The sequence below is a fragment of the Pan troglodytes genome, chromosome 11, assembly GCF_028858775.2.
Source record: "Pan troglodytes isolate AG18354 chromosome 11, NHGRI_mPanTro3-v2.0_pri, whole genome shotgun sequence".
NCBI lineage: Eukaryota > Metazoa > Chordata > Mammalia > Primates > Hominidae > Pan > Pan troglodytes.
Window position 1 is genome coordinate 113,244,350 of NC_072409.2, and position 27,131 is coordinate 113,271,480.

At 40.0% G+C, this 27,131-nt stretch overlaps 1 long non-coding RNA gene across 1 annotated transcript in view; it reads left to right on the forward strand.

Annotated features, from left to right (window-relative positions):
- The window catches only part of LOC107976598 (uncharacterized), a 79,969-nt gene that overhangs the window by 44,828 nt on the left and 8,010 nt on the right, over window positions 1-27,131 (forward strand). Inside the window, exons 2-3 of the long non-coding RNA XR_008536992.2 lie at window positions 19,901-20,024; window positions 22,890-22,996. This is a non-coding gene — a long non-coding RNA (uncharacterized LOC107976598). The remainder of the gene's footprint in view (window positions 1-19,900; window positions 20,025-22,889; window positions 22,997-27,131) is intronic.

Consider the following 27,131-nt stretch of genomic DNA (forward strand, 5'->3'; position numbering starts at 1 on the left):
TTTATAGAATTATCTTTTTCTTTAAAAAAGATAATTTCTGGGTCCTTTCAACCCAGAACTTTTCAAGATTTTCTCTTCATGCTTGAAGTTTGGGAGTTTTGCCAAAATATGGATAAATGTCTCCCTTCTTTCAATAATAGTGCCTGAAGTTTATTAGGCATTTTCAATTTTAAAAGTCAGTTTTTTTTTTTAAGGGAAGGTTTTTTTTTTAACTTTTGCTTCTTCTCCGTCTCTTCACTTTTTTCTTTTCTTTTTCTTCTAGTGCTGGTTTCCTGGGTCTGCTTATGTTTTTCCTCAAGATTACTAGACCTTTGTATTTTTTTCCTTGAGGATTTACTTATTTTATCCTTTTGATCTTCCAGGCCATTGAATTTGAATATCATCAGTGATCATCATTTCCTTAAATTCATCTAGTGACTTAAAAAAAAAATGAATGCATGTTTTCTAAGAAGTCTTTTGTTATGTGCTGAATTTGAATCGCTTTAAATACTCTTTTTATCATTTACTTTTTCATTTTTTTTTTTTTTAGTACATTGCCCTCTGCCTGTTCCAGTCAGTTTTATTTCATGAGGGACCAGCTAATCCTTGTTTGTTTTTCCTGTCTCTGATTGTTGAGCCCCCTTAGCATCTGGTTATTTTTCTTTGCTGATCATTGGAGTTCAGTGGCTAGGATACCTTAACTGGGATTGAGGGTGGGGTGAGATTGTCTGAGAAACAGAAGGTGTGGTGATCTGACCCTGAGAACTGGCTGGGCTGCAGTGAGAAGTCAGCAACTCCCTATCATGGCATGAGGAAGGGTGGAGAAGGAGGGAGGTTCTCCGTGGCTTTCCCAGCCTCAGGGGGAGCTCTCTGTCCACCCTCACAGCTCCTCATGAGCTTCTCTGGGCCTGGCGAGACTGGCCAATGTCAACTTTGTCAACTTTCCCTACAGAGGTTCAGCGATCTCAGGAGGTCAAGCTATTCCCAGGAGCTGGCTGCTTCAGATCCTTGCTTTGGAACTACCTTCTGCTGCCTCTGCCTCCCAGGCTCCCACTTGGCCCAGAGGGTGGACACACCACACTGGTGTGCAATGTGTGTAACGTGTGTGTGCAGTTTTGCCAATTCACTGCCAGAGTGGATGCTAGGCTGAGGGGAGTGAGAGAAAGCTGAGGAGGAGCTGTGTGTCTAGGAAAGGCAGGAGACACCAATGCACTATCTTTCTAGATTCTCCTGCTGCCATGCTTTCTAGAATTATTTTAAATATTTTAGCTCAGTTATTCTTTCCTATAACTTTAGAAGAATTCATTCTGTGAATTTTTCTTGGGGTGGGGGAAGGAGGTAAGTTAGCATTTTTCAAAATTTACTCATGGAAGATATGGCTCTATATTAATTCAAGCTTTCTTTATTATAAGTTTCATTATTTTTTATGTATAAAGTCACACACTTTTCTCATTAAGGTTTTTTCAGATACTTGGTATGAATCGTATTTCTTTTATTTTTCTCATTATATTTTCTTTTTAAGTATGTTCATATTAATTTCAAGATGCAGGCCGGGTGTGGTGGCTCACACCTGTAATCCTAGCACTTTGGGAGGCCGAGGTGGGCAGATCACTTGGGGTCAGCAGTTAGAGACCAGCGTGAACAACATGGTGAAAACCCATCTCCACTAAAAATACAAAAATTAGCCATGCCTGGCGGTGCGCACCTGTAATCCCAGCTACTTGGAAGGCTGAAGGGAGAATCGCTTGAACCCAGGAGGCAGAGGTTGCAGTGAGCCAAGATCGCGCCACTGCACTCCTGGGAGACAAAGGGAGACTCTGTCTCAAAAAAAAAAAAAAAAAAATATATATATATATATATATATATATAGGTATATGTGTGTATATATATGTTCGTATATATGTATATATACGCACATATATGTATACATGCACACACACACACACACACACAAAAGGGTAGAAAGTAAAAACCTAAGTCTTCTTCCTGCTCTTGTTTTTAAATGCCAGTGCCCTTCCCCAGAGGAAACTATAGCTGTTAGTTGCTATAAATTCTTTTCGACCAGGGGTGGACAAACTTTTTCTGTAAAGCCCCAGGTAATAAATGTTTTACCCTTAGTGGGTCATGAAGTTTTCATCACAACTATTCAATTCTACCATTATTTTGTGGATAGTATGAAGAGTGTGTCGGCCGGACATGGTGGCTGGTGCCTGTACCAACATGGTGAAACCCTGTCTCTACTAAGAATATAAAAATTAGCAGGGCAGAGTGGCACTTGCCACTAAAAAAAAAAAAAAAAAAAAAAGAGTGTGTCTGTGTTCCAGGAAAGTTTCATGGACATTGGCATTTGAATTTCATATATTTCATGCCATTATATTCATCTTTTGAATTTATTCTTCTATTTTTTTTTTCAACCATTAAAAATATTTAAAAAATACAAAAACAGGTAGTGGGCTGGTGTTGGCCTTTGGGCCAGTTTGCTGACTGCTGTTCTACAGGCATTCCCTGCATATTCAAGCACATGTAGATATACTATATTTTTCTTCTGTTTCTTTGTTAATTTGTCTGCAAACAGGCTCCATGTCACATGTATTGTCCTGCACTGAGCTTTTTCTATTAAGGTTTCTTGGTGATCATTCCATGTGGGTTCATAGAATTACTTCTTTTGTTTTATTGGTCATGTGATGTTCAGGCATGTGTCATGATATATTGAGAATTAAGGCTGTTTCTTTTTTGTTGTTTTCTCTTTTTTAAAAAAATCTCTTTCTTTTTTGAGACAGAGTCTTCCACTGTTGCCCAGGTTGGAGTGCAGTGGTGCAGTCTCAGTTCACTGCAGCCTCCACATCCAGGGCTCAAGCGATCCTTACGCCTTAGCCTCTCAAGTAGCTGGAACCACAGGTGCATGCCACCATACCCAGCTAATTTTTTTTTGTTGTTGTTTTAGACCGAGCCTTGCTCTGTCACCAAGCTGGAGTGCAGTGGCGCGATCTCAGCTCACTGCAACCGCTGGCTCCCGGGTTCAAGTGATTCCCCTGCCTCGGCCTCCCTAGTAGCTGGGACTACAGGCACATGCCACCGCACGTGGGTAATTTTTTCATATTTTAGTAGAGACAAGGTTTTGCCATGTTGGCCAGGCTGGTCTCCATCTCCTGGCCTCAAGTGATCTGCCTGCATCAGCCTCCCAAAGTGCTGGGATTACAGGTGTGAGCCACCATGCGGCTGGCCTAAGATTGTTTCTGATGTCTACCTTCTGTAAGTAATGCTGCAACATACATCCTTGTACATTTGCATTTGTGCACCTCTGTGATTCTGTTTGTAGAATAAATTCAAAAAAGTGTAATCAGAACTAACAATTCAGCACAAATATAAGTAAAGTTTCTAACCAGAGACTTGGCTACTTCTGTTACAGTTTTAATGTCCAGATCACAGCAGAACTCTGGGTGATTTTGAATCTTTTAAGCAATCACCTATTAATAGGGATCCCAGAGGATGTGGACAAAATTTGTAGGTACAGGCATGACCTTACTACCAGTGTGCAGAATGGAGAGGAAAAGAGTATACAATGGACCCATCCCTTGTAGGACCCATCCGTTGTAGGACTCTGAAGGCTCCAAATGACCCATCAGGGGTACAGAGTTTCTCTTACCACCCACAGGGGTTGATTGCACTGCACAGATCTGGAGAGGAGAGAGTGATGGGGTTTGAGGTAGGATACAAGTATACAGTTTGAATTTTTGTGATTCACCGAGATTACGTCCAAAAAGATGATGAACTATTTTTATAAATGAAAATGTATTTTAATGGCATAGAGGTACTGTCTAAATGAATCTTATGAATCATTTCATAGAGCAAATAGTTCTCTTGAAACATTAAATGTTTTACAATAAGTCATATTTTGAGTTGGCATGTGACAATTTCTGTTTGCATGTATAAAAAGCCTTTGTACCCAGGATAACAGGTGCCCCAAAAAGTACAAACTGAAGATAATCCAAAATCAGGTGTATCCAGGTCCAGCAAATGGCTTAGTCACTCCAGGCTTGTTTCTTTACCTCAAAAATGAGAGGGTTAAGATATTTGCTCTCTAAGCCCCCTTGCAGCTTTGGGACTATGCACAATGTGGACAGTCAAGAAATGCTCAGTAGACTGAAGTCCATGACAGCAGAGGCAGTATCTACTTTTTCTTGTTATGGTGTCACCTGCTACTTAGAATAGAGTATGGCAGGTTGGGCATGGTAGCTCATGCCTATAATCCCAGCACTTTGGGAGGTTGAGATGGGAGGATCACATTAGCCTAGGAGCTCAAGACCAGCCCGGGCAATATAGTGAGACTCCCATCTCTAAAAAAACGTTTTTTAAAAAAAGCCAGGCATTATGGCATGCACCTATAGTCCCAGCTACCCAGGAGGCTGAGTTGGCTGGATAGCTTGAGCCCAGGAGTTTGGGGCTGCAGTGAGCCATCATCTCACCACTGCACTCCAGCCTGAGCAACAGAGTGAGACCCCATCTCAAAAACAAATAGTGTATGGCACATAGAGAGCACAGGAAACATTGGTTAAATAGATGAAAAAATGACCAGATTGCAGAAACTTTCCTTTTTGCATTTGCCGTAGACTCTTGTCTCATTCAAAAGTCATTCCTCTTTCCTCCTTTGTATCAGAACTCTGTTACTGTCTAAATCATGTCTACCCTCCTCCACCTTGCCATAAGTTTCAGAGGACATGGTCTTCAGACCTAGTGCTAAAAGGTGGCACTAGCCAATTACAGTGGCTTGATTTCTCTTGCTTATGATTGTTGTGAGCATGGTCACATGATTTAATTCTGGCCAATGAGGAACTCTGGCCAATTAGGGAAAAAGTGCTACTGAGGCTGTAGAAAAGTTTCCTCACTGATAAGACAGGACCCCTTGAAGAAAGCAGCCTTCCCATTGCTTGAAAGAAAGCACGTCTACTTCACTCCTGAAGCTATTCAGCCATCCTGCAATCATTAGAGAGTCAGTTTGAGGAAAGCTAAGACCAGAGTGATGGGGCAGAAATATGGAAAGGATCTGAGTCCATGGTGACATGGTGACATGTAGAAGTTCTGAGATAACAAAATCGAAGCAGCTTGTCTTCTAAAATTTTTTATTAAGTGAAATGGTAAATTCTTCATGGTTTAGATAAGTTTATTGTTTTGTTACTTGTAGCCAAAATAATCCTAATAATATATTACCTTTATAGTATTTACGCAGATGGCTGTTGAAAATTAAAGAGCCCTCATTGGCTGTAACATGGAGCTTCCTGGGTAGAAAATAAGGAGGCATTTTTCTTGTCCTTTCTCCTGCTATGGAAAATTTTAAGAAGCAAAAACTTTACTAAAATGGGGAAGAGTCTAGTATTTTATTTTTAAGAAAAGGCATTCCCATTGCCAATTTTATAAACTGCGAAGAAATATTACAGATCCAGGCTGTTTTAAAAATGATTTATGAGGATAGATGTAGTAGAATATTTCCACTTTGAAACAAAGTAACACTGTATTTGGTTAAGAAGTTTCTTTACTTTTATTTTTCTTATGGTTGCAGAGAAAAGGAATCTATTCCAATTTCTTTTTGTGAAATCCATGGCAAGAACAAGATACTGACATCAATAACCAAATCAATAAAATACAGGCAAAGCACTCACATCTGTGTCAGTATCTTCAAAAGAGAGAAATGTCAATTCAGTATTTACTCAGTGTCCCACCCACAGCAGGAAGCTGGGTGCTGAGGCAAGCTTGCTAGAAGTTCAGGCCTGTACATGATTAGCCTATAGTATTATGGGAGCAAATTATAGGATTAGCCAAGGATAAACTATTATTAGACTTGTCAATATTTGTTAATTGCTGGATAATACTGTGGTGAGACAGAGATGAGATGTATGAAACAGTATCTCTCTCTCTATTTCAATCCCAAACACACATAAACACACATAAACACACACACATTTTGGACTTCGGCAGTGGATCATGGTAAGCACTCATCTGAAAGACACTGCAAACTTAATTCTTAGTTACATGGAATTTTCCCAAGATTCTGGTGACAGGTGTCCAAAACTCTGCTCAGATGCTTTTATTTTAAAGCAATCTTTGCTTATCGAAGGCACCATAGAACTCTAAGAATAGACGTCCAAAGCCACACAAAGGAAGGTGTTATAGAAAAACAGAGGCTGGGCACAGTGGCTCAAGCCTGTAATCCCAGCACTTTGGGAGGCCGAGGCGGGTGGATCACGAGGTCAGGAGATCAAGACCATCCTGGCTAACACAGTGAAACCCCGTTTCTACTAAAAATACAAAAAATTAGCCAGGCGCGGTGGCAGGCACCTGTAGTCCCAGCTACTGGGGAGGCTGAGGCAGGAGAATGGCGTGAACCCGGGAGGCGGAGATTGCAGTGAGCCGAGATGGAGCCACTGCACTCTAGCCTGGGAGACAGAGAGAAACTCTGTCTCAAAAAAAAAAAAAGAAAAGAAAAACAGAGCAACGGGTGATTGCATTGAAAGGAAAGGTCTTTGGAACCTTGATTGACAAGTTCTACCAGTTGCAGCAAAGGAGGCTTTCCATCAAGTTATGTGCTCGTGACATTCTTAGTCATGAACTGACTTAGTTTCTTGATCTTAAATAAATAAATCCTTTCTTTTCTCCCTGTTGTGTTTTCTTCCCCACTCATTTGCCCTTCCTCTCTCTTTCTTATAGGTTTGATGGAATGGAGATTTTATATTACCAGAGTACAAAAGTGGGCTTATATCTTTTCACAAATAGAAGGCCTATCTCAATGGTAAAGCTACTGGTTGGAGGTAGTGATACATGGCGTACTCTATTCTGTTAAGGTCTAGAAGTCTTCATAGGAAGGATAAGTCCACATGAGGTTAATCGCATACTTCAGATTCAATATTGAGCTTGGTTCCATGCAGTAGAAGAAGGCTGATGTAGTGAAAAGAGAACGGGGTTTAGGGTCAAGCCAGCCTGAGTTCACAAATCATCTCTGTCATTCATTAATTGTGTGACTGAAATCACATAATTAGCCAATACAAGATAAGCCTTAGTTTCTTCATTTGCCAACAGAGATACTAATACAGACCTTGTGAGGATTAAGAGCAGGCATGGGATGCAGGTGAGCACTTACTCATTCTACAGACATTTACTGAGTACTGCTCTGTTCCAGGCATATTTCAGGACAGGACGTTAAAATCAAATATGGGCTGGACACAGTGGCTCAAGCCTGTAATCCCAGCACTTTGGGAGGCTGAGGCAGGAGGATCACTTGAGGCCAGGAATTTGAGACCAGCCTGGGCAGCATGGTGAAACCTCGTCTCTATTAAAAAATACAAAAATTAGCCATGTGTTTTGGCTCATGCTTGTAATCCCATCTACTCAGGAGGCTGAGATATGAGAACTGCTTGAATCCAGGAGGTGGAGTTTGCAGTGAGCCGAGATTGCTCCACTGTACTCCAGCCTGGGTGACAGAATGGGACTCTGTCTAAAAAAAAAAAAAAAAAAAAAAAAAATACAGCACAGTGCCTGACTCTGAAGAGTTTACAGTCCATTGGGGAAAGCAGATGTGTACATCAATGATTCCAGAAAAGAAACCCAGAGGAGGAGGCGAGAGATAGTGATGATGATGATGGCATAGTGATGGAGAAGGTTTTCTACTGATGGCATCTGAGATGTGTTTCAAAGGACAAGTAGGACAAGGAGAAGTGAGGGAAGTGCAGTTAAGGCTGAAGAAAAAACATGCACAAAAGCTACTAGGGTTTACCAGAGCATGAGCAATGATCACTGGGGCTGTATGGCTGAATTGAATGAAGTGATGGAGGCAGTGATAGGTGGTGGTGAAATAAAAAAAAATTGTCAGGGCTGGGCGCGGTGGCTTATGCCTGTAATCCCAGCATTTTGGGAGGCTGAGGTGGGTGGATCATGAGGTCAAAAGATTGAGACCATCCTGGCCAACATGGTGAAACCCCGTCTCTAGTAAGAATACAAAAATTAGCTGGCTGTGGTAGCGTGCGCCTGTAGTCCCAGCTACTTGGGAGGCTGAGGCAGGAGAATCACTTGAAACCGGGAGGTGGAGGTTGCAGTGAGCCAAGATTGCACCACTGCACTCCAGCCTGGCAACAGAGCGAGACTCAGTTTAAAAAAAAAAAAGTCAGGAATCCCACAGTAAAGGACCTTGTGTGCTAAGAAGTGAAGTTTGAACTTACCAAGTAATATGGTCACATAGCCTGTAAGAGATAGGTAGCTAAGGGTGGAACTCAAGTTATCTAAATCCAAGGTCAGAATGTATTCTCCCATGTAGCTCTCTACTTCCTTTAATGTGGTACGTTAGCACAGTGATCCTAATGTCAGTGCCTGTGGAGGTCACCTATAATAGTATAATCTGGAGTGGAGAACGTTGGATGTGTAGCCTGAGTTTCCCCATGGAGCTGAGAGGCACCCACCTATAAGTCAGTGGCTTGCCTGGGAAAAATAGGCTATAGGTTCTAAAGCAGGGAGAGTCTGAGCTTAGGTACCAAAAGGACCAATAGAAGGAGTAAAGCCCCTCCAAAAGTGAGTGAGGGTGGAATAGAGGATGATACCCATGGGTCAGGCAGCAAGTAAACACAAGAACAGAGGAGGAAGTTAGGAATAAGGATTGCAAGGAGGGAAAGAGGGTTCAGGATCCTCTACATAACCAGGGCTCAGAGGCTGGGAGCCTCTTGTTATTTATTAGGTGCTGGTTGCAGAGGGTGTGCGTGGGTTCGTCACCCTAGTTAAATGCACAGGTTGGCCCAAAGAGCAAGTCATACTTGGCTCCTCCAGTGTAACTGAGATCACCTTGCAGTATACCATGTTTGTACCTCACTGAGGAAGCTTTCTACTTCCTTCCTTCATATCTTAGCTTGTGTTTTTCCTTCTTATGTCCTAAGGCCCTCCAAAGGGAAGGTGTCCGTTGAACATTTTCATTAGAAAATTTTCTTGGGGATAACCCAGGCTTTAAAATTAATTTCAATTATCATTTATTGAAACTTCCTTGCCTGAGGACATTATGCTAACTTGGAAACCTAAAGAACACCACTGTCCCAGAAATACCAGGTTAGATAGAATTTACATTTAGAGATGTTAGATGGCAGAAGAAAAAAAAAAGGGACCCAAGGAAACCCTGTTCCAGCTGCTTCCTGGGCTCAAGAGCAAATCTAATACATGTATTCAGGTAGTGTCATGTTGGTAAACCTGTTTCGGTTTGTTTTGCTGGGGGTTGATTTCCAGTCAAGTTGTTTGGGTATTAGAACATAATGTGCTGACTCTGGCAGCCCTGGTTTGCTTTGGTAGAGGGATTAATGTTGGTATGTGTCACTGAATGTAACCAGTTCTTTGTATTCTGACTCTTCCTGTCCAAACTAAGGAAGCACACTTCTTCAAGATCACTTTTCAGTGTCAGTTTGTAATCTTGATTTTGACCTGGAAAAAATGAAAGTATACTGGTTTGGTTCTCGCCAAATTCTAACTGGTGCCCTAAATATGTCAAGCAACCCCTGCACTGTGTTACCAGCAGGCCAGCTGGGTCTGTAGTCATCCAAGATTCGCTTTTGAGTTGATGTCAGTTACTGGCCCCAAATCGATGCCTTTTGGGGAAAATCTAATGCTCCAGTTTGCAATGGCATTGATGCTTTTTAAGTGGCTTCAGAGCCAAGAAAGACATGGCTCTTTATAAAATCGTTAGCAGATTCAGCAGTGTATCTGCTGTGGCAGGACTTCTTTTTTTTTTTTTTTAATCTTAAAAAAATGTAGGAGGCTGTGCCTTTATATGGAGCAAAGTTGCAAAAGTCTTTTCCAACTTGTTAGAGACTCAAAACTTCCTTTAGAATCCTCAGTGGACTTTGAGTTCAGCAAAAATGTAGTGCCTGCATTCTACTAAGTCATCTAGTGAAACCACTGGGAAATCTCAACTTTCAAACATCATGATGAAAGGATACAGGCACCTTATATCTTGCTCCTGGAAATGGGACTTATCAAAGCAAGTTATGCTAATGCTGGAAGCAAGACTCTTGCTTCATCTTCTTGCTTCTTTCTCCTCCTCTTGCTTTCCTGCTTTCATCTCTTCTCTAGGACAGGGAAGTGAGGGTCAAACAATCACTCACATCCTTCTGAAGGGATCCAAATCTTTTCAGAAGGTTCATGTTTTCTCTTCCATCAGTGCACTCAAACTTGAAACTTGCATTCTTGAATGACTAAGACTCCTTTTCTTCTGTCCTATGAAAATATCCCTGTGATTTGGAAATGTTCTGATAAACTTGAGTCAGAAAAATCAACAGGTAGAATGTAAACTTAACGATCTTCATTTGTAAACTTAATGATCTTTGCAGAAATCTTTGTTTTGTTAATTGAAGTATCCATGCTCTAGGAACAGTGTCAGGCATAAAAGCAGTGCTCAAAATATTTGTCCGATGAATAAATAAAGGAGTAAGTGTGTTGATCATTAATTAAGTAGGTCCAGAGAGTACAAGGAGCTATTGGAAAAGTAGACTTTTCCACTGTTTTTTCCTCATGGGCTGAAGATGTTTGAAGCATGGAGTGGGGGTAGAAGAATGGGTTTGGGAAAAAGTTTGAGAAAAAGTGTAACTTTTAGAGAATAATGTCAAAGGAGAACAAGAGGCTTAAAAATAAATACTATAGAATTGAAAGCAGGTATTTGAATGGTTATTTGTACACCAATGTTCATAGCAGCATTATTCACAATAGCCAAAAAATAAAAATAACCCAAATGTCCATCAACAGATGCATGGATAAAAAAACTGTATTACATACATACAATGGAATATTATTTAGCCTTTGAAAGGAATGACATTCTGTTGCATGTTACAAGGATGAATCTTGAAAACATTATACTTAACAAGCCACATGCAAATTAAGCCGAACACAAAAGCAGGGCACAAAAGGATAAATATTATACAATTCCACTTATATTAGGTAAGTAGACTAGACAAATTCATAGAGTCAGAAAGTAAAATAGAATTTACCAGAAGCTGGGGAAGTGGGGAATAGGGAGTTGTTATTGTTTAATGTACAGAGTTTCTGTTTGGGATGAGGAATAAGTTCTGGAAATAGTGATGACAATTGCAAATATTGTGAATGTACTTAGTGCTGCTGAATTGTATACACTGAAATGGTTAAAATGGTCAATTTTATGTTAAGCATATTTTCCTACAGTTTTAAAAAGCAAACATGCAACAAACCTGACATTTTAATATGCCCAGGAAGCACGGGAAACTTGTTTCTTTGGGTTTCTTTTTCTCTGTCATGGCACAGGAGACTTTGGCATCCGTCAGACTTGGCTCAAATCCAAGCTCCACCGTTCGTTAATGGTGTGGCTTTGGTCAGGCAAGTTCACTCCTCAGAGTTCCAGCTTTCTTATTGGTAAAATGGAGATAATAGAAATGCCTAATTATTGTGATGTGAGAATATATGTTATTGTGGAGGTAATATGCTTAAGCACAGTGACCTGAAACATGGCAGGCAAGCAATAAATGACTAATTCATGATCTCTCCCACTCTTTTCCCTATGCCTATGTCTTCCCTGCATCCTCTTCCATCTCTTCAATTATTTTTTCTTCCATTTTGCAAAATTTGGTTCTCTGATCCAGGCTGTATTAGTCTGTTCTCATGGTACTAATAAAGACATACTGGAGCCTGAGTAATTTATAAAGAAAAGAGATTTAATGGACTCACAATTCCACATGGCTGGGAAGGCCTCAGAATCACGGTGGAAGATGAATGAGGAGTAAAGTTACATCTCACATGCTGGCAGGCAAAGAGAGAGTGTGCAGGGGAACTCCCCTTTATAAAACCATCAGATGTCGTGAGACTTATTCACTATCAGAAGAACAACACAGGAAAGACCTGCCCCTATGATTCAATTACCTCCCACCGGGTCCCTCCCACAACATGTGGGAATTATGGGAGCTACAATTCAAGATGAGTCTTGGGTGGGGACACAGCAAAACCATACCACAGGCCTAGATATCTGACAGATGGTATTCCCTGGCTGGACTCAGGCAAGAGTTCTGGCAGAGAAAGCAGTTTCTGATCCAGGTGAATGTTTTAAAAACTTTCTGTGTAGTTATTTAAACTAGAGTGCATATTCCTTTCTATGTGCCTCTGGCATTGCTGGCACAGCCTACACGTTCCTCAATGCGTCGTGGAATTCAGAGGTCACCCTGTTTCTTGGAATGTCATTTTATCTTCCTTACACCAAAGCATAAAGGAACTTCCTCAACCCTATGTGTTCATGCCATCAAAGCCCTTGCTTAATGCTCTTTTTGAAGTTTTTAAAGAAACAAAATGTAGGCACTGTTTTAAAAATTAAAAAGTTCTACAATGATTATAATGAAAACCTGTGGTCCCTTCTCTCACCTCTTTCCCACCCTTGATCCCAGCTACCCAGAGACAAGTACTGTTAACTTTTACTACCCTTAATGCTAGTATTTCACTTCATTTTCTAAATGATAAAATTTTATTACTAAATCATATTTTTTATTGAGTTAGAGATTATCAATTGACTTGTTACTATCAAACGTGAGAATTTTACTCACTTAAAACTCCTCACAACTCTGCCTCCATATTCTTCTTCTCTATCCTTCTATTACACAATTTTTGATTATAGTAATCGAGTTGTAGATTACTATTATTAATAGTTGTATTTATATTTTTATAACAATGTAAATCTTATTCTTGTTTTTCATAACAATATAAATACGAATTGTGTGTATTTTAATTTTTCTTGTACAATTACTTTTTATTTTCTTGAAAATAATCACCTAACTGGGTTTGGTAAACCTTTCTGAGAGCATGCATGGCTGAAAATGTGTTTATTTCACCCCTCTCTCATTTGATTAATAGTTTGATTGGATACAGAATTCTAGGTTAAACTAATCTTTCTTCAGCATATTAAAGCCATTCCATTTTCTTCTAGTGTCTGGTGTTGTTGAGAAGTCTAGTGACATATGGTTGTCTGATCTATTTGTGGCCTGTTTTTTCTTTCTGGAAATATTTATGATCTCCACTTTGTTCTCAGTTGTCTGAAATGTTGTGGTGATGTATCTTGGGGTATATGCGTTTTATTGTGCTGGACAGTCAGGTGGCGGGAGAGGTCCTTTCAGTCTGAAAACTCATTTTTTTCTCTTCCAGTAAATTCTCATGTTATTACTTCAATGACATTCTTTATCTCATTTTCTACAAACTCTTCCTGGAACTTTGTCTTCGAGTATTGGGCCTCCTAGACTGATCCTCTAGTTATCACGTATTTTGTCTCTTATTTTCTCTTTCTTTGACTTTTGTTCTACTTTTTGGAATTTTTTTTTTTCCGTTTTATTTTAGAATTATTTTACTGACTGGTTTATTTTTGGTTATAGTATTTTTAACTTTCAAAAATTTTTCTTATTTTTGGAATATTACTTTTTTATAAAATCCGATTCTTATACACGCAGTATTTTATGTGTCAAAGCTATGAATTATAGAAAATTTTTAAACATTTTCTTCTGTTTTCTTCATTGACCTGAATTCTTCTGAAGCTATTTTTTCTTGTTCAATTTAGTCTGTCTTTCATGTTGGAAGGCTTTTTAAAAATTTGGGTGATCTTTTGGCTGTTTGTACTTAAGAGTGAGGAACTAAAATGTTGATTAAAACCGTGTGCACGCGTAGGGTTTGCTGACTGGTGATTTTCTCTATACATGGTTTTGTTCAATACCTTGCCATTTTTAGAGGGAATTCTGACCGTCGGCAACTACAGATCCTTTTTCTTGGTCATATCAAAACCTTTAGTCACCTGTCATGTGTGTGCATAGAAGCACGTATAAATCTGGCTGAAATATTCTGGGAATTAAGAAGATTGGGGCTCTGAAAATAGACAATGTTTACTCCCAGTGTGCTCCACCCTATTTTCATCCAAAGTTCTGGTTTATTTCTTCCAGAGTGTAAACTTGGTTATTAAGATAAGAGAGAGAGTGATCTGGGTTATGAGGAAAATCTAATGAGTTTTCTATTTGCTGTGGGGGTGGAGGAGGTGGGAATATTCTTTAAAAACCCAATTTTAGAAAAGTCTGAGGCAAAATCAAATGCTTATAAATAGGGACAAGGTTAAGTAGATGGTGGTAGAGCTATATCATGACATATTATGTAACCTATCCAATAATAATTTAGCCAAACATACATTATGTAGAAAAATGGTCACAATGTATGGCTAAGTGAAAAAATGTAGGCTATAAAATATGCATAATATAATAGCATTTTATTAAAACAAAAAATATTCTCACTGTATAATTCCTATTGCTATAGATATTTCAGTTGTACGACAAAGGATGTGTTAATAAGACAGGCCAGGAAATAGAACTCTGAAAATAAGACCAAACAGTTATAAGAAAAGTTTGTCCCATTTGATGCAGCTATAAGGAAATTATTTTCCCAATAATTTTGACTTTTTATTTTCTACATCATTTAATCTATGTGGCTCACAGAAGCTTTTGCCATAATTATTTGGCCAAATTAGATGTGAAGTATAAGCCCTATGACCCTGAGGTATAAACCCTATGACACCAAGCCCTATTGAGTAACCTACAACAACTGCCTCTGGCATGAACTGAGGAAATTCAAGAGCCCTGGGGCCAGTGGGGACATGTAACATGAAGAATGGAAGTGAGCAAGTTGCAAATATCTTTGGGAAAAAAACCATTTTTTTTTTTTCTTTTTGAGACAGAGTCTTGCTCTGTTACCCAGGCTGGAGTGCAGTGGTGTGATCTTAGCTCACTGCAACCTCTGCCTCCCAGGTTCAAGCAATTCTCCTGCCTCAGCCTCCCAAGTAGCTGGGACTACAGGTGCCCACCACCACACCCAGCTAATTTTTTGTATTTTTAGTAGAGACGGGGTTTCACTGGTTTGCCAGGATGGTCTCGATCTCCTGACCTTGTGATCTACTGGCCTCAGCCTCCCAAAGTGCTGGGATTACAGACATGAGCCACCATGCCCAGCCAAACCCAGCGTTTTTGTTTTATTGAGGCTCTCAGAAGAAATGCTTCTGGTGTATTTTATCATTAAGTATGAAAGTGGCTATTGATTTAAAAGTGCTGTATATTTTTATCATTTTAAAGAAGTGTCTTTGTAATCCTGGTTTTCAGAGAGCTTTTATTTAAAATTGCTTATTCAATTTTACAGAATGCCTTTTGGATGTTTTATATTATAAGGTTTGTCTTATTTGATCCATTGATGTGCCATATTAGATTTCTTAATATTAAATTTTTCTAGCATAGCACAACAATTATGACTTGGTTATGGTGGATTATGCCCTTTATGGTATCTTTGAATTTAATTTGCTAGCATTTTATTTGGAATATTTTCATTTGCATTTGTAAGTGACAACGATTGATAGGTGCCCTCACATGCGTGTGTGTGTGTGCGCATGCGCTTTCACACAAGCTATCATTGTCAGGCACGGACCAGGATTCTTCTTTTTTTTTTTTTCTTTCCAACTTTTATTTTACGTTCAAGGGGTACCTGTGCAGGTTTGTTACACGGGGAAATTGTGTGTTGTAGGGGTTTGGTATACAGATAATTTTGACACTCAGGTAAGCAGAATAATATCTGATACGTTGTTTTTCAGTCCTCACTCTTCTCCCATCCTTCACCCTCAGTTAGGCCCCGATGGCTATTGTTCCCTTCTTTGTGTTCATGTGTACTCAATGTTTAACTCCCACAAGTAAGTGAGAATATGCGGCATTTGGTTTTCTGTTCCTGCGTTAATTTGCTTAGGATTGTGGCCTCCGGCTCCATCCACGTTGCTGCAAAGACTATGATCTCAATTTTTTTTACAGTTGCGTAGTATTCTTTAGTGTATACATACTGCATTTTCTTTATCCAGTCCACTTTTGGTGGCCATCTGGGTTGATTCCACGCCTTTGCTATTGTGAATAGTGCTGCAGTGAACATAGGTGTGCATGTGTCTTCAGGGTAGAACGACTTATATTTCTGTGGGTAAATGGAATTGCTGGGTCAAATGGTGATTCTATTTTAAATTCTTTGAGAAGTCTCCAAACAGAACAGGACTTTTCTGAGTAGGGTGTTAAATATGTGGACAAAAACTGACGAAACTGCAAGAATCAATAGGCAATGCATATTTATAGTTAGAGATTTCAATACCTTTCTCAATAACTGATAAAACAGAAAATCTGTGAGAATATATACAATTTGAACAGCACTACCAACTAATTTGACCTAATTGACATTTGCAGAACACTCCACCCAACAACAGCAGAGTTATATTCTCTTACAATTCATATGTAGCATTTATCAAAATAGGCTACATTCTTACGTTCAGGTCTTCATGTCTTTTGTCAGCTTTATACCTAAAGTTTTTATATTTTTCATGATGTCAAATGTATTGTTAAGTTTCATGTTCTAATTGTTGTTAGTTTATAGAAAGACAGTTGATATTTGTGCACTGCATTTATATCCTGCAACTGCTAAACACATATTAAGTTTAGGACCTTTTTTATAGATTTTGTAACATTATCGGGACAGTTGATAATGTCATTTGTGAATAAAGAAAGTTTACTTCTTCCTTTCAATCTGGATGCATTTTATTTCTTTTTTCTTGTATTATTGAATTGACTAGAATCCCTAATAGAATAGTGAATTGAAGCGGTGAAAGAAAAGACCTTTGCCTTATTCCTGATCTTAGGGTGAGAGTAGTCAGTCAGTCTTTCGCTATTAAGCGTGATGTTAGCTATAAACATTTTGTAAATGCTTTTTGTGAGGTTGAGGAGGTACCCTTCGATTTCTAGTTTGCTGAGATTTTTTTTTTAGGAATAGATGCTGTATTTTGTCAAATGCTATTTCTGTACCTACTGAGATGATCACTTGGTTTCTTTTGTAATCTATTAATATCACAAATTACATTAATTGGGTTTCAATTGTTAAACTAGCCCTGCATCCTTAAGATAAACCCCATATGGTCATGTTGTATTATCCATTTTCTGTGTTGCTGGATTTCATTTCCTAATATAATATTTTGTTAAGAATTTTTTCGTCTGTGCTCATGAGGAATATTGATCTATTTTCTTGTAATGTCTTCATCTGGTTTTGGTATCAGCATAACTTTGATCTCTTAAAATGAGTTGGGAAAGATTCTATTCTCTTCAATTTTCTGGAGAGATTAGGTCATAGTGGTATTATTTCTTTCTTAAATATTTGGTCGAATTTACCAGGAAAGCCATTTGGAAGGCCTTGAATGCCAGGCTCAAGAGCTTCGACTTTGCTCAGAAACCTGAGATAGTTTCTATGGTAAAAAGATGATGTTTGCAAAGTGGGTTTTGGAGAGATGAATCTGGCAGCCATGGGCAGGAAATATGTTGGCAGCGAGGGCAATATAAACACCCAGGAAAACATTATATTCTAATTTCCAAAGTTCCTGCAGAAAAAGCTTTTGTTTAATCATTCACAGGCTGGAAGGAATTTCCTACATAGAAGGGAAAGTGACCCCATTTGATGAAAACTGTGAATAGTCTGAAAGATTTTTCTATATGGGGAGGCAATGAGTGGGCTGCAACCATTGTCACTGAAAAATTAATTCTGCTCCCTCAGGTTTCTAATTCAGCTAAATAAATCCAACCTGGCTTGACACTTACTTTATGAAGTGCCAAGACCAGAGTTAGACTGCAGCATTTTTAAGTGACTAGAATTTTTTAAAGATGATTTTAGACTTTCTTGTCTTTCTAGGTTTAAAGACTCATGAAAGAAAACTGGGGCCGGGCGTGGTGGCTCACGACTGTAATCCCAGCACTTTGGGAGGCTGAGGCAGGTGGATCACTAGGCCAGGAGTTCAAGACCAGCCTGACCAGTATGGTGAAACCCCATCTCTAATAAAAATACAAAAAAATTAGCCCAGGTGGTGGCATGCACCTGTAGTCCCAGCTACTTGGGAGGCTGAGGCAGGAGAATTGCTTGAACCCAGGAGACGGAGGTTGCAGTGAGCTGAGATCGTGCCACTGACTCCAGCCTGGGTGACAGAGCGAGACTCCATCTCAAAAAAAACCAAAACAAATCTGAAGGACCTATTCATAATACAACTCTGTAATATTGCCACCTTCCTTCAATACCAGAGATTTGTCCTTTTGAATAAACATGGTCTCCTGTTCTGGGCATGATATCCAACATATTTCATTCCACACTGTTTATTATTTTTATTAAACAATATTGAAATTCGATTTATCAGATTGCAATGGCCAATCTCAATGAGTTTCACTTTATTGCATTGGCTCTCAGGGTAGGATAGGCCAGGCCAGTGCCAACTTAAAAGTTTAGTAAGTTAAACTAAAAATAATAATATGAAACCATCATATTTTATAAGCCCTTTTCAGCTTATGAAAATATTTCCCCAAATATAAGTTTTATGAAAGCATCTTTCAGCATTTCCTTCTGAACTGCAACCCAAACAATGCCTAAGCACATTTCTAATATAATAAAGTGTTGTTGGGAAAAAACACTGTTAGGGAATGGCTTTCGCTTGGCATTAGTTTGAATGACTTGGCATTGTCACCATGGGCAGTGGTATTTTAAACACAGAACATCCTGCACAGTGATTTTCACTGTAAAGTCTGTGATGTCAAACCTCAATAAAATTTCTTTCTGGAAATTGAACCTGCAAAATGCACCCATGGCAAATGTCTTTTATTCAAGTGCCTTAAAAACAAAACAAAACAAAAAAGCTCACATTTGGGTCGTATACATCTGTCATCCCGTCTGGTCCTCCTAACAACTATGTGAAGCAACTAAGTCAAATTTTATCATTCACTCATTGTACGGATGCAGAAATGGAGGCATGGAGATGGAAGGTAATTGACCACGACTATAATAAGTAAGTGGCAAAACTAAGATCAGAACTCAAATCTCTTAACTCTGGCTTTCATGCTTCTACATATGGCATACTGCCTCTCCAGAGGGACAATACGGAGATGGTGATGAAGTGATTCCTAGTTTGCAAGATTCAAAATATACACACTTGGTATATTCATAGCGTAAGCCAATATTACACTCCTGGAGTTGAATATTTTGTCAATAAGTTTCCAAATGTTACAATTCCGTAAAGAAATGTCTATGTTTTACTTTTAAATAAGATATTTTTTCCACCCATTAATACTCTGTTTTGATGGTATCTCAGAGAACTTACGTGTGGGATTTTAGAAAAAAAAGAGAACAGGCATAGATAATGTGAATTTATTTAAATGTATATAAAACAGAGGTTTCTAACTTCTGATATAGACCTTTTTAGAATCCCCATATACATAGACATCAGGAGATACAGGAATTCCTGAAATTAAATGTAAAATTTTATGAGTTTAAATGTTTTCTGGGAGGATCTTTTGGTTTCATTGGGCTTTTAAAGTGGGGTTTGCTTCTTGAAAAACAATTACTCTGATAGACACAAAAAATAATTCCTCCTGTCCTCCACCAAAGCAGCCCACAAAGATATCTCTATCTCCTGAGCTTTCAGAGAGTGTGCTTTCTGTCTGGCATGTTTATTTGGGACCCACTGAGCTTTGCTTTGCCATTAAACTGTTATACGTAAGAGGGACTTCATCTCAATAATCTGTTTCAGAGTACACAGAACCCTTTTGTGCCTGTAGTAGATGCTTAATAAATCATAGGCTTAAATGTTGACTTTAAACTCTCTGATAACTCAGGTAAGAACCCACGAGGACTGTGGGATCAAGCAATGCTTAATTAAGGTACTTAGTTGGCAAATCAATTCTAAACACACAAAAACTAAGTAACAGGTGTGATTATCAAGCTATAGGATAACTTTAAAAATAACCCCACCAGTGTATAGTAACCTAGATGACTGTTACCATTTCAATGTAATTCCTTTTCCTGGTTATGTGTTTTTTCAAAGATGGTGCTTGTATTAGTCCATTTTCACACTGCTGATGAAGGCATACCCGAGACTGGGAAGAAAAGGAGGTTTAATGGACTTACAGTTCCACGTGGCTGGGGAGGCCTCACAATCATAGCAGAAGGTAAGGAGAAGCAAGTCTTGTCTTACATGGATGGCAGTAGGCAAAAAGAGACCATGTGCTCCCATTTTTGAAGCCATCAGATCTTGTGAGACTTATTCACTATCATGAGAACAGCATGAGAAAGACCTATCCCCATGATTAAATTATCTCCCACCAGGTCCCTTCCACAACATGTGGGAATTATGGGAGCTACAAGATGAGATTTGGGTGGTGACACAGAGCCAAACCATATCATTCCACCCCTGGCCCCTCCCAAATTTCATGTCTTCACATTTCAAAACCAATCATGCCTTCCCAACAGTCCCCCAAAGTCTTAAGTCATTTCATCATTAACTCAAAAGTCCATAGTCCAAAGTCTCATCTGAGACAAAGCAAGTCCCTTCTGCCTATGAGTCTGTAAAATAAAAGCAAGTTAGTTACTTCCTACATATAATGGGGGTACAGGCATTAGGTAAATACAGCCATCCCAAATGGGAGAAATTGACCAAAACAAAGGGGCTACAGGCTCCATGCAAATCCAAAATCCAGTGGGCAGTCAAATCTTAAAGCTCCAAAATGATCTCCTTTAACTCGGTGTTTCACATCTAGGTCACGCTGATGCAAGAGGCAGGCTCCCACAGCCTTGAGCAGCTCTGCCTCTGTGGCTTTGCAGGGTATAGCTCCATTCCTGACTGCTTTCGTGGGCTGGTGTTGCATGTCTGTGGCTTTTCCAGGCACAGAGTGCAAGTTGTTGGAAGATCTACCATTCTAGGGTCTGGAGGATGGTGGCCCTCTTCTCACAGCTCCAGTAGGTGGTGCCCCAGTAGGGACTCTGTGTGGGGGCTCTGACCCTACATTTCCCTTCCGCACTTCCCTAGCAGAGGTTCTCCATGAGCGCCCCACCCTTGCAGCAAACTTCTGCCTGGACATCCAGGCATTTCCGTACATGCTCAAAATTTAGGCGGAGGTTTCCAAACCCCAGTTATTGACTTCTGTGCATGTGCAGGCTCAACACCATGTAGAAGCTGCCAAGGCTTGGGGCTTCCATCCTCTGAAGCAAAAGCCCAAGGTGTACCTTGACTCCTTTTAGTCATAGTTGGAGCAGCTGGGTTGCAGGGGACCAAGTTCCTAGACTGCATACAGCAGAGGGACCCTGGGCCTGGGCCACAAAATCATTTTCTCCCTCTAAGCCTCTGGGCGTGTGATGGCAGTGGCCGGGGGCGGGGTGGGGGCGGCTGCTGCAAAGGTCTCTGACATGCCCTGGAAACATTTACCCCATTGGATTGATGACTAACATTTGGCTCCTTGTTACTTAGGCAAATTTCTGCAGGCAGCTTGAATTTCTCCTCAGAAAATGGAATTTTCCTTTCTGTTGCATTGTCAGGCAGCAAATTTTTGGAACTTCTATGCTTTGTTTCCCCTTTAAATCTGAATGCCTTTAACAGCACCCAAGTCACCTCTTGAACGCTTTGCTGCTTAGAAATTTTTTCTACCAGATACTCTAAATCATCTCTCTTGCCAGACAGCACACTCTCTGAAAGCTCAGGAGATGGAGATATCTTTGTGGGCTGCTTTGGTGGGGGATAGGAGGAATTGTTTTTGTGTCTATCAGAGTAATGATTCCTCAAGAAACAAGTTCAAAGTTCCACAAATCTCTTGGGCAGGGCAAAATGCCACCAGTGTATTTGCTGAAATATAGCAAGAGTCACCTTTACTCTAGTTCCCAAGAAGTTCCTCATCTCTGTCTGAGACCACCTCAACCTGGATTTCACTGTCCGTATCACTATCAACATTTTGGTCAAAGCCATTCAGCAAGTATCTAGGAAGTTCCAAACTCCCCCACATTTTCCTATCTTCTTCTGAGCCCTCCAAATGGTTCCAAACTCTGCCTGCTACCCAGCTCCAAATTCACTTCCACATTTTCTGGTATTTTTTCAGCAGCACCTCACTCTACTGGTACCAATTTGCTCTATTAGTCTGTTTTCATGCTGCTGATAAATACATACTCAAGACTGGGAAGAAAAAGAGGTTTAATTGACTTACAGCTCCACATGGCTGGGGAGGCCTCACAATTATGCAGAGAGGCAAGAAGGAGCAAGTCACATCTCACACAGATGGTGGCAAGCAAAAAGAGAGATTGTGCATGGAAACTCCTGTTTTTAAAACTATCAGATATCGTGAGACTTATTCACAATCAGGAGAACAGCATGGGAAAGACCCACCCTCGTGATTCAATTATCTTCCACCTGGTCCCTCCCACAACACATAGGAATTATGGTAGCTACAAGATGAGATTTGGGTAGAGAAACAGCCAAACCATATCAATGTTATTAGCTCTACATACAGTCTCTAGGACTTCCTCATTAGGACAGCTATGGAGGGTCTCAAAAGGGCATTAACCAGCATGACAAATTACTATGTTCCCTGATGGAAAGTGCAACGATTTTGCTGTTTCAAAATCTTAAGTCTACCTTCAAAGATGTAAGGGTTTTTTTTTTTTAATAACAATATGTATGCAAAAATCAGCTTTGTGCTCCCTGAATATAAATCCACAATAGGACCTGTAACTTGTGCGCTGAGTAGGAAATCACCGGGATAGGCAAACAACCTCTTACGAAAACTTCTTTCAAGAGACAGTGGTTACTTGGAGGCCTAAATACTGGGATGCTTATTTACAAAATAATCTATGGTTTGCAATCATGGGATCAATTTAGTTTTACAATCCAGTATTTGAGCACTTAAAAAGCATTCAACTTTGTGCTATGTACTCAAGGCACAAAGATTGCAAAGACTAAATTCTTATATAAAAGTAGCTTGTGTTTCATTCAGTCAAGAAGTTATATACATATACATAATCTCAACCTGATGATATACATGTTATTGTAGAATTATATGCTGGATATACAAGAGACTCATGACCCAAACTGGGACAACAGGGAAGGCTTCCTGGAAGAAGAGACATCTGAGCCCAGACCTGGAAGAATAAGAGCCAGGTAAGTAAAGGCCAGAAGGGCACTTCAGGCAGAGGGAAGAGGAGGAGCAAAGGCACAGCCTTGTACAGGAAACAGCAGTAAAGGAGAAGGGGAAAGGGGAGCGGTTGCAAAGAGTTGGGCATTACTGAGTTGGGCTGGGGAACTGCAGGGCATAGTGGGGCTGAGCAGCAGGCTCCAGGGTCAGGTCATGGTGATCTTGAGCCTGAGTCTAGGGACCTTGGCCTTCATTCTGTAGGCATCAAGAAGTCATCTTAGATAGGGAGTGACATGGTCATATTCACACTTTGGAAAGATGATTCCATAGTTCAAGATATTCCAAGATCCTACAAGCCATTGCTATACTTAGTTCTGTATCCTGACTAGCAAAATGCTGGGTGTATAGTATTTAAAAGCCACCTGATCCCATCTAACACATTTAATAGCTTGTGACATCATCTGGAGTCATTCTGCCCTTGAATATCCAGATAATACAGGGTTGAACTTCCATTCCACATCCTGCAGAAAGTCCAGTGTCCCAGCCAGAGTTCTAAGAGTCCCTGGGTTGCTTATGTTTTCTGACTCTAAGCTCTTCAGTGACTTAATTCGTTCAGTTAACAAATTGTTCTGAAAGTTCCTTCTCTGTTCTGTTGCCATATCAACCCAGGTCTAGGACTGGGCTCCTATTTATGATTTTCATCAAAAGCCACTCCCACAACGTGTTAGTGTGTGCCACAGACGTTACTGAAGGATCAGGGAAGTGATAGGGCTTACAGTGCCAAAAATGTAAGCCATCCAAAATTGCATATTGGATATTCTTGTTTGTCACCTTGAGCTCCAAATTTCTACGGCACACCATGTGCCTCTGCCCTCTTTTCCACCTTGCTGCTTCACAGCTACTTCCTCATCCCTGACTTGACTTTTCTCTCTGCAGAATACAGAGCAATGCAGCCATCTGTAGCCTACTTTCCAAACTTGGCTCAGGACTTCCTTTGGCAGATCCAGATTTTCCTTCCCTTGTAGCTATAGAGAAATTTCCCTTCCCAGGGGCATTCCTAGCCCTCCTACCAAGGCAAAAGAAGCTACAGTTGGTTTTGGTTTTAGATAATCTTTTTCCACCCCCATTTCGCTGGATTTCTGAGAGACTGGAAGTTGCATACAGACCGGTGTGCCACTTTTGGTGAACTAAAAATATTAAGTAGGCCCATTGAAATATTATCTGTCTCATAATAGAGACAGTTCACAGAGTACTGGGAACACAGTGCCTGCTGCAGGGGAGGGAGAAGAGAGGGAGAATGGTACGTAGTCTCTGTTCTCAGCATAGTACTCCCCGGAGGTTAGTGGATCCTGACGTATGGGAGGTTGGCCTTCTTTTGTGAATGGAAATAGGCACTGGGGCTAATGTCTGGGAAGAGGCTGCTTTCTGTTTCATAAGCTGTTTGTTACTATTTGGCTTCTGTGACATGCATGGATGCATTTCAGAGACTCACCTTACTTCCTAACATAAAAAGAATCCTTTCCTGAAAGTTTTGGCTTTAGGAGGCCTTGTTTTCCCAAACAGCATCCATTCCTGTTTTTTTTTTTGTTTGTTTGTTTGTTTTTTATCTTAAAGAGTCACAAGTTATTGTTGAATTTACAGGCTTACTATGAGAGCAGTTCTTACTCTGTGGGTGACTTAAGACATTGCTGAATGAGGTCTCCTTCCTGGTAATGTTAGGTGGCCACTTTTTGCTTCCTCAATGGGGCCTGTTGCCTCCTGTATCAGACAATTATCAGAGACTCAATGACCTTTGGGTTCCTTTTAACTCAGAAATACCAGGATTCTAAAATGTCTTAGGGAAAGTAGTTTTGATAGTTCTCCAATATTTTTAGAGACCAGACAGGTAACAGGGAAAATATAAAGCAGTTGGATAGATAGGATATGCTGGACCCTGCCTAAAGCCATCATATTTTTTAAAAATGATGCCATTCGTACAAACATTCCTCCAGAGACCATTACTCAAGAGCTAGTATGGAACTCCATATTAAAATGATGCTGCCAAAATATGTCCCTTGGAAGGCCTTTACACTGAAGGTAGAAAAGAACTTCCTTTGAATGGTTGAAGCCTTTGAACTTTTTGGGGGCTGGAATTCATGCTCTGGGCTCTTCTTTTCTTCTGAATCCTGAATTCTTTTGGTTAGAGAAGAGAGGCATGGCTTTTCTCCTGCTTTCCACGCAGGCTTGTTTTTTTCCAGCCTTCCTGGTGTTGAGCCTATCATCCCTGCCCAATCAGGGAGGCAGCCAAACAGATATCCCACAGGCAGAGGGCACAGCTGAGATAGGAACTGGTGAGATTCCCCTGGATTAAGGGACCATCTACAGGCTGAATTCCCCCTACTCTGGGGAGATAGCCTGTGCACACAACCCCTGTGATGGACTGAATCTGGAGTAGAGCTTTCTTTCATCCGCACTGGCTTAGCTCACGTCGTGTCCATCTACCAGGGCCACTACCAGAGTCTTCTGATTTATCTCCCTGTTTTCACCGTTGCCTCCCAGCCGTCCATTCCAAACCAAGCAGCCAGTGTGAGCCTTTTAAAACTGGATGTCATTCTATTGCCCCAAGCCCACTAAAAAAGTTCTGTCACTTAAAAAAAAATTGAGTCCCAACCACAGCTCTTGAAATTGACATCACTTGGTCCTCTTCCTTTCTCTCCTCCCACTCTGCCTCTGCCACCTCCTGCTACCAAGGCCACCTTGCTTCTTCTTAGAGGAATCAGGCATGCTCATGCCTCAGGATTCATTATTCATTATTCATGGCTTCAGTCTTTACTATGCCTCAGTGGGCTCATAACACATTTCCACCAGGTTGTCTGCTAAGTCCTCTCTTTGGAGAGCTTCCTTGACCACTTTATCTAAAATAGCACATTCTGCTATTCTCTAGTCCCTTACTCTGTTTTGTTTATCTTTATAGATTTTATCACTGCCTAACATATAAATGTCTGTTTAGTGCCTAACTCCCAGCTAGAATGAGCACCATGAAGGATGGGGCTCTGGCCTGTCATGTTCTCTCTGGTTCCCCAGAATCCAGAACAATACCTGGTACATAGCAGGCACTAAACAAATGAATGAAGTAAAGACAGCACATATAGGGGATGTCTATGTGTGGCTATAAGGAGGGATACCTTCTGATGTGGCTGATCCATATATCCTTCCTCAATTTTGTTAAAAGTTTAAGAAATGTTTGTGCTTCCCCGTAACTGATGTTTCATCTAGGATGTGCCAATTATAAAACTGTTCTGGAACCTTTTAGAAACTGTTACTTTAAGTCCCTTGAGGTCTGAGGAGGAATGCCAGTTGCTATCTAGTTATTTAAAATTATCTTCCAGCATTTAGAAGTCCTGCTTAGCAAACCACAGGGCTACTTGTTTGGGGTCAGGTCAAAAGGCAAATTTCCCTGAAACTTTAAAGAACAAATCTTTAAAGAACAAATCAGCAAGTCTCACATGTAAGTGAGTAAATTTAAGAAAACATAAACAATGACTAAGGGTATAAAATATACTCTCTGCCCTCAAAACCAGTAGGCAAGAAATGCCTCTGAATTGAACACTATAACATTAAATGTTCATGCCTAAAATCTAGCGTTTCACATTTCCTAGATTGTGGGCCAATCATATTTGATGAGCTTGATAAATCCAAAGAGTGTGCTCTATCTTCTAGAGTGGTATGAGGTATAGTCTGTCTTCTTACCCCCACTAATTAAAAATACATTTCTGAATAATTGGTGAACTTAAACCAATCATCCGTGTTCTTTAATCAGCAGAGGGTCACACACGAGGCTTTCTGCAAACCTAATAGGTGCAGGATGATTAATCATTTTAATTTTTTTGAGTAACAAAAGATCACCAAATGCTAGCATTTCAAGGGGAGATTTAACAAGGAATACTTGCAAATGGAATTTTAATACAAGAGTACAGATCAAAATCAGATCTCCGAATAGACATAAGGATTTTTACTTTAAAAAAGATGAATCATGATTTATTTATTTATTTATTTTTTGGTGCTAGAGAGGGAAAGAGCTGTTGTTTGAATGAAGCACTTTACAGGTGTTGCCTCTCTCTTTTATGAGAACTATGAAAGTAGATGTTGTGATTTTCAGAAAAGAACATAAGCTTGGATGGT